The sequence below is a fragment of the Scyliorhinus torazame genome, chromosome 13 (assembly GCF_047496885.1).
Source record: "Scyliorhinus torazame isolate Kashiwa2021f chromosome 13, sScyTor2.1, whole genome shotgun sequence".
Lineage (NCBI taxonomy): Eukaryota > Metazoa > Chordata > Chondrichthyes > Carcharhiniformes > Scyliorhinidae > Scyliorhinus > Scyliorhinus torazame.
The window spans coordinates 59,518,877-59,534,385 of record NC_092719.1 but is presented as its reverse complement, the minus strand read 5'-3'; the positions used below and the strand labels follow the sequence as shown (position 1 = coordinate 59,534,385).

The window sequence follows — 15,509 nt, the reverse complement described above, 5'->3', positions numbered from 1 at the left end:
CACTGCCAGTGGTGAGTAATGTTTTTATTCTCCTCACCACTTTACTATTAATTTCTGTGACTTGTGAATTAATATTGTTTCATGTTATTTCTGCAACCTAGCGCCAACATCAGTGACATTCACAGGTATCACTGTTTCTGAGACTGGAATTACAGGTGAGCAGAGCTTCTTTGAGACGATAAAACTGTTGTTAATTGAGAGCTATGTGTGATTTTTAACTATCCCACATGTCCTGTGTTACATTGCCCCTAATCCAACCAATAGGATAGTCAGTCCTATTATTTCTGAAATGGGTGTTAACTGTGAGTGAATGTATTCTCATTGTCATACGATGTTTGTGCTGCCAATGTGTCCCTGCTAAGGGGCGTGTTATTGGCGCATCATTGTAGTTCAGTTTATATTCAGTCCATTCCAATGGAAATGTGTTTAATCAGTAGAAGTTGAGTTGTTCCATGTTGTATTTGGTCAGCGCTTTTTGGTTGATTATGCTTTTTGCTCTTTTTCTGATGTGGATATTGCATCCACTTTTCATTGTCCAGTAATTGGAATCATGATTGCGACCTGTTTTTAGTAGATATCTGGCATTATCAATGATAACGTTTGGGAGAGGATGGCGTTGTAGAAGAAAATTGTCGATTGTAATGGTTCCCGTCCAATGTGTTCCTGGTGCCCACTTGAGAGTATTTATGGCAACATTTTCAAATTTAAAAAGATAGCAACAAGGAAGACTGGCAAAATGAGTTGATGGATGGAAACCTGGGTTTTGACAGACTGAATTTGTGTTTTGAAAGTGCAAATTGAAATTAATATTTGACATTTACATTTTGCAAACGCATTTTGAAGAACTAGGCGTTTGGTGCCATTAATTTTAGATAGATATATCCATTTATTTGCATGAATGATGTTAGGTGAGGCAACAGGAGAAATGAAGAGAACCAAAATGCACGTTTGTGCTGAGGTATAAAGGAGATTCTTGAAAGGATCTCATTTGTAGACTTCCAAAGTAAAAGAGTCATTTATATTGAATTTGGGGCCGGTTGATTCTTGCATTTTAAATTTATATTCAGAATGACTCATAAATTATTCTTTCAAACAGAATAAATAAAGTGCTCATTATTTTGAAATTGATGAATTCTTGATCATTAATGTCACTTGTTCAGTGAGTTTTTTGAATTGCACCCATCATTGTTGGAAGGTAAACCATTTAGTAGCCTTTAAAACTTAGGCTTTACTGATCAACAACATAAAAATCTTGTTGAGAAATGTTAATGTGGCGATTGCAGACTCCAAGATGATTTTATTGTAGCTGCTCTTGTTCGTGGCTTGATCTTTATACGGCCCGAGTAAGGGCAGAATTTTTTTTTTTTAGTTAGGCCATCATTATCGGCACAGGCTTGGAGGGCCGAATGGTCTGTTCATGTGGTGTACATTTCTTTGTTCTTCATCTTTCTTCTTTGATGTGTAACCACTGCAATTGCGGAAGGGAATTGTTGATTTTAGACATTGGCTAGGGATATCATTCTGTTCCTGCTCAAATTTGAAGCCTTTCCTACTTGATTTAATGATGCTACAATCTGAAAATCACATTGGAAACCAATTGCAGCAGGAGTGAATATAATTCTGCGCAAATTCTCTTTCTATTTAGGGTCAACACCAATCACAGGAACTGGAATACCTACAACTTCAGAGACCACCATGAGTTGTGAGTATTGTTTTTCTCAACTTTGTCACAAGAGATTAATTTCTTTCATTTGTGGACCAATACTGTTTCATATTTGCTCTGCTACATAGGGTCAACTGCAACGAGTGTATCAGGGGGACCTACTGTTTCTCAGACTACAATTACTGGTGAGTCGAGCTTCTTTCCACATTAAAATCTGATGCTAAATTCAAGCAATTTATGATTTAAAAGTCTGCAGTAATTTTTCTGCTAATTTGGACCAGCGGCAACTTAAATGATAGTCACTGCTGTTATTTCTGACAATGGGGGCAGCACGGTGGCGCAGTGGTTAATTCTGTTGCTGCTGAGGATTGGTTTGGATTGGATTGGTTTATTGTCACGTGTACCGAGGTACAGTGAAAAGTATTGTTTTCGCGTGGAGCTCAAAAACATAATTGCATACATGAAAAGAATGTACATAATAGGGTCAACATAAAATGCACAATGTAATTAGATCGACATAGGCATCGGGTGAATCATACAGGAGTGTAGTGCTACTCAATAGTGAAGGGGCTGGTTTAGCACAGTGGGCTAAATAGCTGGCTTGTAAAACAGGCCAAGGCCACCAGCGTGGGTTCAATTCCCGTATCAGGCGCTGGAATGTGGTGACTAGGGCCTTTTCACAGTCACTGCATTTGAAGCCTACTTGTGACAAGAAGAAATTTTCATTTTCATTTTAATTTCAAGATGTGGGAAGAGATCAGATCAGACCATTAGTCCATCAGAGGGTCGTTTAGGAATGTGGTAACATCGGGGCAGAAGCTGTTTTTGAATCTGTTAGTGCGTGTTCTCAGACTTTTGTATCTCCTGCTCGATGGAAGATGTTGGAAGTCTGAGTTAGCCAGGTGAGAGAACATAAGAACATAAGAATTAGGAACAGGAGTAGGCCATCTGGCCCCTTGAGCCTGCTCCGCCATTCAATGAGATCATGGCTGATCTTTGTGGACTCAGCTCCAATCTCCGACCCGCACACCATAAACCCGAATCCCTTTATTCTTCAGAAAGGTATCTATCTTTTTCTTAAAAAGGTTTAAAGAAGGAGCCTCAACTGCTTCACTGGGCAAGGAATTCCAGAGATTCACAACCCTTTGGGTGAAGAAGCTCCTCCTAAACTCGGTCCTAAATCTACTTCCCGTTATTTTGAGGCTATGCCCCCTAGTTCTGCTTTCCCCGACCAGTGGAAACAACCTGCCCGCATCTATCCTATCTATTCCCTTCATAATTTTATATGTTTCAATAAGCTCCCCCCGCATCCTTCTAAACTCCAATGAGTACAGTCCCAGTCTACTCAACCTCTCGTCATAATCTAATCCCCTCAACTCTGGGATCAACCTAGTGAATCTCCTCTGCACCCCCTCCAGTGCCAATATTTCCTTTCTCAGGTAAGGAGACCAAAACTGAACACAATACTCCAGATGTGGCCTCATCAACACCTTACACAATTGCAGCATAACCTCCCTAGTCTTGAACTCCATCCCTCTAGCAATGAAAAACAAAACTCGATTAGCCTTCTTAATCACCTGTTGCACCTGCACACCAATTTTTTGCGACTCGTGCACCAGCACACCCAGGTCCCTCTGCACAGCAGCATGTTTTAACATCTTACCGTTTAAATAATAATCCATTCCGCTGTTATTCCTCCCAAAATGGATAGCCTCACACTTGGCAACATTGAATTCCATCTGCCAGACCCGAGCCCATTCACCTAACCTATCCAAATCCTTCTGCAGACTTCCGATATCCTCTGCACTTTTTGCTTTACCACTCATCTGAGTGTCGTCTGCAAACTTTGCCACATTGCACATGGTCCCCAACTCCAAATCATCTATGTAAATTGTGAACAACTGCGGGCCCAACACTGATCCTTGAGGGACCCCACTAGTTACAGGTTGCCAGCCAGAGAAACATCCATTTATCCCCACTCTCTGCTTTCTGTTAGTTAACCAATCCTCTACCCATGCTACCACTTTACCCTCAATGCCATGCATCTTTAATTTATGCAGCAACCTTTTGTGTGGCACCTTGTCAAAAGCTTTCTGGAAATCCAGATATACCACATCCATTGGCTCCCTGTTATCTACTGCATTGGTAACGTCCTCAAAAAATTCTACCAAATTAGTCAGACACGATCTACCCTTTATGAACCCATGCTGTGTCTGCCCAATGGGACAATTTACCTCCAGGTGCCCCGCTATTTCCTCCTTAATGATAGATTCCAGCATTTTCCCTACAACCGAAGTTAAGCTTACCGGCCTATAATTACCCGCTTTCTGCCGACCTCCTTTTTTAAACAGTGGTGTCACGTCTGCTACTTTCCAATCCTCTGGGACCACCCCAGAGTCTAGTGAATTTTGATAAATTATCATTAGTGCGTTTACAATTTCCCTAGCCATCTCTTTTAACACTCTGGGATGCATCCCATCAGGGCCAGGAGACTTGTCTACCTTTAGCCCCATGAGCTTGCCCAATACTGCCTCCTTCGAGATGACAATCATCTCAAGATCCTCACTAATCATATCTTTATTTCCATCAGTCACTGGCATGTTCTTTGTGTCTTCCACTGTGAAGACTGACCCAAAAAATCTGTTCAGCTCCTCAGCCATTTCCCCGTCTCCTATTATTAAATCTCTCTTCTTATCTGCCAAAGGACCAATATTTACCTTAGCCACTCTTTTTTGTCTTCTATATTTGTTCGAAGCTTTTACTATCTGCTTTTATGTTCTGAGCAAGTTTACTTTCATAGTCTACCTTACTCTTCTTTATAGCTTTTTTAGTAGTTTTCTGTTGTCCCTAAAGACTTCCCAGTCCTCTAGTCTCCCACTAATTTTTGCCACTTTGTATGTTTTTTCCTTCAATTTGATACTCTCCCTCACCTCCTTAGATATCCACAGTCGATTTTTCCCCTTTCTATCGTCTTTCTTTTTTGTCGGTTTGAACCTTTCCTGAACACTGTGAAAGATCGCTCGGAAGGTTCTCCACTGTTCCTCAACTGCTTCACCATGAAGTCTTTGCTCCCAGTCTACCTTAGCTAGTTCTTCTTTCATCCCATTGTAATCGCCTTTGTTTAAGCACAAAACACTAGTGTTTGATTTTACCTTGTCATCCTCCAACTTTATTTTAAATTCCACCATATTGTGGTCGCTCCTTCCAAGAGGATCCCGAACTATGAGATCATGAATAAATCCTGCCTCATTATACAGGACCAGATCTCGGACTGCTTGTTTCCTTGTAGGTTCCATTACATACTGTTACATACTCAGAGGGGTCTCTGATTATGCTGCCCGCTTTCCCAAGGCAGCGGGAGATGCAGACAGAGTCATTGGATGGGAGGCGGGTTTGTGTGGTGTAATGGGCGGTGTTCCTGACTCTCTGTTCTTTCTTCCGATCTTGGGCCGCGAAGTTCGCATTCCAGGCTGTGATACCCAGGATCGATTACAGCCCTGGATCACTGTGTGTGTGGGGTTTGCTCATTCTCCCCATTTCTGCGTGGGCCTCTCCCCACAACACAAAGATCTGTAGGTTCTGTGAATTGGCCACGCTAAATTGCCCCTTATTTGGAAAAATAGATGGCTACTCTAAATTTAAAAAAACAATTCTGACAATGGGATTAATGGTGAGTGTTTGCTTTTGCATTGATCAACTAACAGCAATTAGAAAATGCTTTATTTCCGCTTGTGTACAATTTGAGCTCTGAAAATGAGGACCATTGTGCAGAATCTTGTTGGTGTTTTACTTGCCTCGTTGAACATTGATAAAAATTTACGCTGATATTGTTACAACTCCCCATTGGATTGGTATGGGAAAAGTGAATGATTAGTTGAGATACCCAATGTCTGGCAGCATCAATTGTAACTTTCAGAAGCGGACGGTTCACTGAATAAGTTTTATTGATGTAATTTGCCCCTGCCAGTGTTTGACAGTCAGTATGTGTGTTTAGGACGTGAATATTGACATTTGTGACACCACATATTTAAATCTTGTATTTGCATTTTCATGACCCAGTGGATTGCTGCCATAGAAGCATGGAACCATAGAATCCGTACAGTGCAGAAGGAGGCCATTTGGCCTTTTTGTTGATCCCCAATGGTGCTCGCATGTATACATTACATTGGAAACCAATTGCAGCAGAAGTACATTAGTCTGTACCATTTTCTGTTCTATTTAGTGCCAACAACAACTGCAGAAAGTACAGGACCAACAACTTCAGAGACCACCACCAGCTGTGAGTAATGTTTAAACTTCTGTAGGCAACTTCAATAGGCAACTTGTTTGAGACTGTGGGCTGAAGAGTAACCTATGAATTTGTGGGAGGGAATTATTGAAATTATAATTCCCTATGAATTTTTCTTGCTCCTTACTGATGTACATGCATATGCTACTTGATGATTTGACTGAAGTAATGATGCTAGTATCTATACATTACCTTAGAATCCAATTGCAGCAGTAGTGTATGAATAGTCTGTACTATTTTTCTGTGCTATTTAGTGCCAACAACAACTGCAGCAAGTACAGGACCAACAACTTCAGAGACCACCACCAGTGGTGAGTAATGTTTCAACTTCTATAGGCAATTTCTATAGGCAACTTATTCGAGACTGTGGGCTGAAGAGTAACCTATGAATTTGTGGGAGGGAATTATTGAAATTATAATTCCCTATGAATTTTTCTTGCTCCTTACTGATGTACATGCATTTGCTACTTGATGATTGACTGAAGTAATGATGCTAGTATCTATACATGACTTTGGAAACCAATTGCAGCAGTAGTGTATGAATAGTCTGTACCATTTTCTGTGCTATTTAGTGCCAACAACAACTGCAGCAAGTACAGGACCAACAACTTCAGAGACCACTGCCAGTGGTGAGTAATGTTTTTATTCTCCTCACCACTTTACTATTAATTTCTGTGACTTGTGAATTAATATTGTTTCATGTTATTTCTGCAACCTAGCGCCAACATCAGTGACATTCACAGGTATCACTGTTTCTGAGACTGGAATTACAGGTGAGCAGAGCTTCTTTGAGACGATAAAACTGTTGTTAATTGAGAGCTATGTGTGATTTTTAACTATCCCACATGTCCTGTGTTACATTGCCCCTAATCCAACCAATAGGATAGTCAGTCCTATTATTTCTGAAATGGGTGTTAACTGTGAGTGAATGTATTCTCATTGTCATACGATGTTTGTGCTGCCAATGTGTCCCTGCTAAGGGGCGTGTTATTGGCGCATCATTGTAGTTCAGTTTATATTCAGTCCATTCCAATGGAAATGTGTTTAATCAGTAGAAGTTGAGTTGTTCCATGTTGTATTTGGTCAGCGCTTTTTGGTTGATTGTGCTTCTTGCCCTTTTTCTGATGTGGATATTGCATCCACTTTTCATTGTCAAGTAATTGGAATCATGATTGCGACCTGTTGGAGTAGATATCTGGCATTATCAATGATAACGTTGGGGAGAGGATGGCGTTGTAGAACAAAATTGTCGATTGTAATGGTTCCCGTCCAATGTGTTCCTGGTGCCCACTTCAGAGTATTTATGGCAACATTTTCAAATTTAAAAAGATAGCACCAAGGAAGACTGCCAAAATGAGTTGATGGATGGAAACCTGGGTTTTGACAGACTGAATTTGTGTTTTGAAAGTGCAAATTGAAATTAATATTTGACATTTACATTTTGCAAATGCATTTTGAAGAACTAGGCGTTTGGTGCCATTAATTTTAGATAGATATATCCATTTATTTGCATGAATGATGTTAGGTGAGGCAACAGGAGAAATGAAGAGAACCAAAATGCACGTTTGTGCTGAGGTATAAAGGAGATTCTTGAAAGGATCTCATTTGTAGACTTCCAAAGTAAAAGAGTGTAGCGCACAAAGACTCCGTGAGACGAATAGAGTGAAGTCGATGAGGCTTTATTAAGCGTGTCTGTTCCCCCGCAGCTCGATAGTAGAATGGCCTGTGGGGGAGGACTCCGGCTTCTTGTACTCCGCCTTCAGGGCGGAGCTAGATGTCAACGGCCAACCAGGACCCGGGATCTGTCAGCCAATGACATTAGGGCTTCCAGTCCCACATGACCCCTAATACATACTACCACATTCACCCCTTGTCAAAATGAACCCGGCGGGGTGATGCTTCACATGGTGGTAAGGGTTTACAGGGCTGGTCCTGGGAGGAAAACATTCACATGGCAATACAGTATGTACAATTTTGTCCTGTTTCAACTATTTACAGAAGGTATCGGGAGAAATGCAAAATGTTCTTGTGAAAAGTCCATATATTGATTTAGATCGACGCCACGAGTCGGTCGGGCGGTCTGGTCGTCCGTGTCGATCGCCTCGGCCCCGGTGGTGGTGGTGGTGCTTGTACCGGTGTTGTCGTCTCCAGGAGCCTTACGGTTTCAGCTTGGGCTTTCTTCTTGGTCGGGCCTGAGGGGAGGGGAACCGATCCTCCTGGGAAGGGGGCGGTCGCGGGGTGCGGCGGTGGCAGGAAGTGGGGGGGGTGTTGGGTGAATGGTGTCGGGGGGGGTATGCATGTTGCCGGCGGGCTCCAGATCCCGCAGGGAGACCGTGTCCTGTCGGCCGTCGGGGTACTCCACGTAAGCGTACTGCGGGTTCGCGTGGAGGAGGTGAACCCTTTCGACCAACGGGTCCGCCTTGTGTGGCCGCACATGCTTTCGGAGCAAGATGGGTCCTGGGGCCGCCAGCCAGGTCGGCAGCGGCATTCCAGAGGAGGACCTCCTAGGGAAGACAAGGAGACGCTCATGAGGCATTTGATTAGTGCTCGTAAATAATAGCGACCGGATGGAGTGGAGAGCGTCCGGGAGTACCTCCTGCCACCGTGAAACTGGGAGGTCCCTGGACCGTAGTGCCAGTAGGATGGTCTTCCAGACTGTGCCGTTCTCCCTCTCTACTTGCCCGTTCCCCCGGGGGTTGTAGCTGGTCGTCCTGCTTGAGGCTATGCCCTTGCTGAGCAGGAACTGGCGCAGCTCGTCACTCATGAAAGAGGACCCCCTGTTGCTGTGGACGTATGCGGGGCAACCGAACAGTGTGAAGGTGGTGTTCAGGGCTTTAATGACTGTGGCCGCGGTCATGTCAGAGCAGGGAATGGCGAATGGGAAGCGGGAGAATTCGTCCACCACATTAAGAAAGTATGTGTTGCGGTCGGTGGAGGGGAGGGGCCCTTTGAAATCGAGACTAAGGCGTTCAAAGGGGCGGGAAGCCTTAATCAGGTGCGCACCATCCGGCCTGAAAAAATGCGGTTTGCATTCCGCGCAGATGTGGCAGTCCCTTGTGACTGTACGGACCTCCTCTAAAGAGTATGGGAGATTGCGGGACTTGATAAAGTGGAAAAACCGAGTGACCCCCGGGTGGCAGAGGTCCTCGTGGAGGGTTTGGAGGCGGTTAATTTGTGCGTTGGCACAAGCATCGGACGAGCATCGGACGGCTCGTTCAGCTTTCCGGGACGATACAAAATCTCGTAGTTGAAGGTGGAGAGCTCGATCCTCCACCTTAAGATCTTGTCGTTTTTGATTTTGCCCCGCAGTGCATTATCGAACATGAAGGCTACCGACCGTTGGTCGGTGAGGAGAGTGAATCTCCTGCCGGCCAGGTAATGCCTCCAATGTCGCACAGCTTCCACTATGGCTTGGACTTCCTTTTCCACTGAGGAGTGGCGGATTTCTGAAGCGTAGAGGGTTCGAGAGAAAAAGGCCACGGGTCAGCCTGCTTGGTTAAGGGTGGCCGCTAGAGCTACGTCGGAGGCGTCGCTCTCGACCTGGAAGGGGAGAGACTCGTCGATGGCGCGCATCGTGGCCTTTGCGATATCCGCTTTGATGCGGCTGAAGGCCTGGCAAGCTATGTCGACAGAGGGAAGGTCGTGGTCTGTATTAGGGGGCGGGCCTTGTCTGCGTACTGGGGGACCCACTGGGCGTAGTATGAAAAAAACCCCAGGCAGCGTTTCAGGGCTTTTGAGCAGTGCGGGAGGGGAAATTCCATGAGGGCGCGCATACGTTCGGGGTCGGGGCCTATTATCCCATTGCGCACTACGTAGCCCAGAATGGCTAGCCGGTTGGTGCTAAAAACGCACTTGTCCTCGTTGTACGTGAGGTTCAAGGCTTTGGCAGTCTGGAGGAATTTTTGGAGGTTGGCGTCGTGGTCCTGCTGGTCATGGCCGCAGATGGTTACATTGTCGAGATACGGGAACGTGGCCCGCAACCCATGTTGATCAACCATTCGGTCCATCTCCCGTTGGAAGACCGAGACCCCGTTTGTGACGCCAAATGGGACCCTTAGGAAATGGTATAATCGCCCGTCTGCTTCGAAGGCTGTGTACTTGCGGTCACGTGGGCGGATGGGGAGCTGATGGTAGGCGGACTTGAGGTCCACGGTGGAGAAGACTTTATATTGGGCAATCCGATTGACCATGTCGGATATGCGGGGGAGAGGGTACGCGTCTAGTTGTGTGTACCTGTTGATGGTCTGGCTATAGTCTATGACCATCCTTTGTTTCTCCCCTGTCTTCACTACTACCACCTGTGCTCTCCAGGGACTATTGCTGGCCTGGATTATGCCTTCCTTTAGTAGCCGCTGGACTTCGGACCGAATGAAGGTCCGGTCCTGGGCGCTGTACCGTCTGCTCCTAGTGGCGACGGGTTTGCAATCCGGGGTGAGGTTCGCAAACAAGGACGGGGGTTGCACCTTGAGGGTTGCGAGGCCGCAGATAGTGAGTGGGGGTATTGGGCCGCCGAATTTGAATGTAAGGCTCTGTAGATTGCACTGGAAATCTAATCCCAGTAAAGTGGGGGCGCAGAGTTGGGGAAGGACGTGTAGTTTGTAGTTTTTGAACTCCCTCCCCTGCACCGTTAGGGTAACTATGCAGAAACCTTGGATCTGTACGGAGTGGGATCCTGCAGCTAGGGAAATCTTTTGTGCGCTGGGATAGGTGGTCAAGGAACAGCGTCTTACCGTGTCGGGGTGGATAAAGCTCTCCGTGCTCCCGGAGTCAACTAGGCATGGTGTCTCGTGGCCGTTTATTAGCACCGTTGTCGTCGTCGTCTGGAGTGTCCGGGGCCGAGCTTGATCGAGCGTAATTGAAGCGAGACATGGTTGTAGTAGTGGAGTGGGGTCCGTTGTTGCCATCCAAGATGGCGTCGGGGATGAACAAAATGGCCGCCCCCATACATCGCACATGGCTGGGGGGTCACAAGATGGCGGCGGGGGTGGACAAAATGGCCGCCCCCACGCGTCGTACAGGTCTGGGGTGGTCCAAGATGGCGGCGCCCTTCCTCCCCTCATGGTGGCCGGGACCCAAAATGGCGGCGTCTGCGGGTCGCACATGGGGCGCTGGGAGGGTTGGGGAGCGTTAGGACCGCGCGGGGCTCCCTCATCTCTGGGGACAGCGGTGGTCGGGACCCAAGTTGGTAGCGCCGGCGGGTCAGACGTGGGGCGCGGGGGGGGGGTTTGGGGGACGTTAGAGACGCGCAGAACTCCCTCTTCTCCGGGGAGAGCGGTGGTCGGGACCCAAAGTGGTAGCGCCGGCGGGTCATACATGGGGCAGGGGGGGGGGGTTGGGGAGCGTAAGCGGCGTGCAGGGCTCCCTGTTTACCCGGGACCGCGGTGGTCAGGACCCAGAGCGGCTGCGCCTGCGGGTCGTACATGGGGCGCTGGGGGGGGGGGGGGTTGGGGAGCGTAAACGGCTTGCAGGGCTCCCTGTTCTCCCGGGACAGCGGCAACCTCGCGGGACCGGCACACAACCGCGAAATGGCCCTTTTTCCCGCAGCTCTTGCAGATTGCTGCGCGGGCTGGGCAGCGCTGCCGGGGGTGTTTCGCCTGGCCGCAGAAATAGCAGCGGGCGCCCCCGGTGCGACTTGGCGTTTGGACCGCGCAAGCCTGTGGGGTGTCCGCGGGGGGGGGGGGGGGGGGTGGGTTTGTCGCGACGGGTACGTACGGAGCCCAATGGGCTGCCGCGCGGTCGGGGCCGTAGGCGCGGGTATTACGCGTGGCCACGTCTAGGGAGGCTGCTAGGGCCCGGGCCTCTGAGAGTCCTAGCGACTCTCTTTCTAGAAGTCTTTGGCGGATTTGGGAGGAATTCATACCTGCCACAAAAGCATCGCGCATTAACATGTCCGTGTGTTCATTTGCGTTCACCGAAGAGCAGCTGCAAGCTCGTCCCAAAATCAGCAACGCGGCGTAGAATTCGTCCATCGATTCTCCGGGACCTTGCCGTCTCGTCGCGAGCTGGTAGCGAGCGTAGATTTGGTTAACTGGGCGGACATAGAGACTTTTCAGTGCTGCTGAACGTCGTCTGGAAATCTTCCGCGTCTTCGATGAGGGAGAAAATCTCCGTGCTTAACCTCGAGTGCAGGACCTGTAGTTTTTGGTCTTCTGTGACCCGGCCGGTGGCCGTTCTGAGGTAGGCCTCGAAACAAGTCTGCCAGTGCTTGAAGGCTGCTGCGCGTTCACTGCGTGGGGGCTGATCCTCAGGCATTCCAGGATGATCCTGAGCTCCATAGTCCTTTTTAGGCACGCTTAATAAATTGTAGCGCAAAAAGACTCCGTGAGACGAATAGAGTGAAGTCGATGAGGCTTTATTAAGCGTGTCTGTTCCCTGGCAGCTCGATAGTAGAATGGCCTGCGGGGGAGGACTCCGGCTTCTTATCCTTCATAGAATTTACAGTACAGAAGGAGGCCATTCGGCCCATCGAGTTTGCACCGGCACTTGGAAAGAGCACCCTACCCAAGGTCAACAACCCACCCTATCCCCATAACCCAGTAACACCACCCAACACTACGGGCAATTTTGGACACTAAGGGCAATTTATCATGGCCAATCCACCTAACCTGCACATCTTTGGACTGTGGGAGGAAACCGGAGCACCCGGGGGAAACCCACGCACACACGGGGAGGATGTGCAGACTCTGCACAGACAGTGACCCAAGCCGGGAATCGAACCTGGGACCCTGGAGCTGTGAAGCAATTGTGCTATCCACAATGCTACCGTGCTGCCCACCTATACTCCGCCTTCAGGGCGGAGCTAGAGGTCAACGGCCAACCAGGAACCGGGATCTGTCAGCCAATGACATTAGGGCTTCCAGTCCCACATGACCCCTAATACATACTATCACAAAGAGTCATTTATATTGAATTTGGGGTCGGTTGATTCTTGAATTTTAAATTTATATTCAGAATGACTCATAAATTATTCTTTCAAACAGAATAAATAAAGTGCTCATTATTTTTAAATTGATGAATTCTTGATCATGAATGTCACTTGTTCAGTGAGTTTTTTGAATTGCACCCTTCATTGTTGGAAGGTAAACCATTTAGTAGCCTTTAAAATTTAGGCTTTACTGATCAACAACATCAAAATTTTGTTGAGAAATGTTAATGTGGCGATTGCAGACTCCAAGATGATTTCATTGTTGATGCCTGAAACGTAGTTGGCTTTTGCAGCTAATGCGGTCGATGAACTGCTCTTGTTCGTGGCTTGATCTTTATACGGCCCGAGTAAGGGCAGACATTTTTTTTTTAGTTAGGCCATCATGATCGGCACAGGCTTGGAGAGCCGAATGGTCTGTTCCTGTGCTGTACATTTCTTTGTTCTTCATCTTTCTTCTTTGATGTGTAACCACTGCAATTGCGGGAGGGAATTGTTGATTTTAGACATTGGCTAGGGATATCATTCTGTTCCTGCTCAAATTTGAAGCCTTTCCTACATTATTTAATGATGCTACAATCTGAAAATCACATTGGAAACCAATTGCAGCAGGAGTGAATATAATTCTGCGCCAATTCTCTTTCTATTTAGGGTCAACACCAATCCCAGGAACTGGAATACCTACAACTTCAGGGACCACCATCAGTTGTGAGTATTGTTTTTCTCAACTTCGTCACATGAGATTAATTTCTTTCATTTGTGGATCAATATTGTTTCATATTTGCTCTGCTACATAGGGCCAACTGCAACGAGTGTATCAGGGGGACCTACTGTTTCTCAGACTACAATTACTGGTGAGTCGAGCTTCTTTCCACATTAAAATCTGATGCTAAATTCAAGCAATTTATGATTTAAAAGTGTGCAGTAATATTTCTGCTAATTTGGACCAGCGGCAACTTAAATGACAGTCATTGCTGTTATTTCTGACAATGGGGGCAGCACGGTGGCGCAGTGGTTAATTCTGTTGCTGCTGAGGATTGGTTTGGATTGGATTGGTTTATTGTCATGTGTACCGAGGTACAGTGAAAAGTATTGTTTCGCGTTGGGCTCAAAAACACAATTGCATACATGAAAAGAATCTAAATAGTAGGGTCAACATAAAATGCACAATGTAATTAGATCGACATAGGCATTGGTGAATCATACAGGAGTGTAGTACTACTCAATAGTGAAAGGCATGTAAAACAGACCAAGGCCGCCAGCGTGGGTTCAATTCCCGTATCAGGCGCCGGAATGTGGTGACAAGGGCCTTTTCACAGTCACTGCATTTGAAGCCTACTTGTGACAAGAAGCGATTTTCATTTTCATTTAAATTTCAAGATGTGGGAAGAGATCAGTTCAGACCATTAGTCCATCAGAGGGTCGTTTAGGAATGTGGTAACATCGGGGCAGAAGCTGTTTTTGAATCTGTTAGTGCGTGTTCTCAGACTTTTGTATCTCCTGCCCGATGGAAGATGTTGGAAGTCTGAGTTAGCCGGGTGAAGGGGGTCTCTGATTATGCTGCCCGCTTTCCCAAGGCAGCGGGAAGTGCAGACAGAGTCATTGGATGGGAGGCGGGTTGTGTGGTTTAATGGGCGGTGTACATGACACTCTGTTCTTTCTTCCGATCTTGGGCCGCGAAGTTCGCATTCCAGGCTGCGATACCCAGGATCGATCACAGCCCTGGGTCACTGTGTGTGTGGGGTTTGCTCATTCTCCCCATTTCTGCGTGGGCCTCTCCCCACAACACAAAGATCTGTAGGTTCTGTGAATTGGCCACGCTAAATTGCCCCTTATTTGGAAAAATAGATGGCTACTCTGAATATAAAAAAACAATTCTGACAATGGGATTAATGGTGAGTGTTTGCTTTTTCATTGATCAACTGACAGCAATTAGAAAATGCTTTATTTCCGCTTGTGTACAATTTGAGCTCCGAAAATTAGATACATTGTGCTGAATCTTGTTGGTCTTTTACTTGCCTCGATGAACTTTGATAAAAATGTACGCTGATATTGTTACAACTACTCATTGGATTGGTATGGGAAAAGTGAATGATTAGTTGAGAGACCCAATGTCTGGCAGCATCAATTGTAACTTTCAGAAGCGGACGGTGCACTGAATAATTTTTATTGGTGAAATTTGCCCCTGCCAGTGTTTGACAGTCAGTCTGTGTGTTTGGGACGCGAATATTGACATTTGTGATACCACGTATTTAAATCTTGCATTTGCATTTTCATGACCTAGCGGATTGCTGCCATAGAAGCATGGAACCATAGAATCCGTACAGTGCAGAAGGAGGCCATTTGGCCCATTGGTTGAGCCCCAATGATGCTAGTATCTATACATTGGAAAGCAATTGCAGCAGTAGTGTATGATTAGCCTGTACTATTTTCTGTTCTATTTAGTGCCAACAACAACTGCAGAAAGTACAGGACCAACAACTTCAGAGACCACCACCAGTGGTGAGTAATGTTTAAACTTCTGTAGGCAACTTCAATCGGCAACTTGTTCGAGACTGTGGGCTGAAGAGTAACCTATGAATTTGTGGGAGGGAATTATTGAAATTATAATTCCCTATGAATTTTTCTTGCTCCTT

At 46.5% G+C, this 15,509-nt stretch overlaps 2 long non-coding RNA genes across 2 annotated transcripts; both read left to right on the top strand.

Moving 5' to 3' along the window:
* Positions 1-100: 100 nt before the first annotated feature.
* Positions 101-6,262, top strand: LOC140387694 (uncharacterized). Its single transcript, XR_011933953.1, has 5 exons — positions 101-155; positions 1,646-1,702; positions 1,792-1,848; positions 5,886-5,942; positions 6,206-6,262. It is a non-coding gene; the product is annotated as an uncharacterized lncRNA (long non-coding RNA).
* A 414-nt stretch (positions 6,263-6,676) lies between these two features.
* LOC140387693 (uncharacterized) lies at positions 6,677-15,375 on the top strand. Its single transcript, XR_011933952.1, has 4 exons — positions 6,677-6,724; positions 13,525-13,581; positions 13,671-13,727; positions 15,319-15,375. It is a non-coding gene; the product is annotated as an uncharacterized lncRNA (long non-coding RNA).
* The last annotated feature ends 134 nt before the right edge of the window (positions 15,376-15,509 follow it).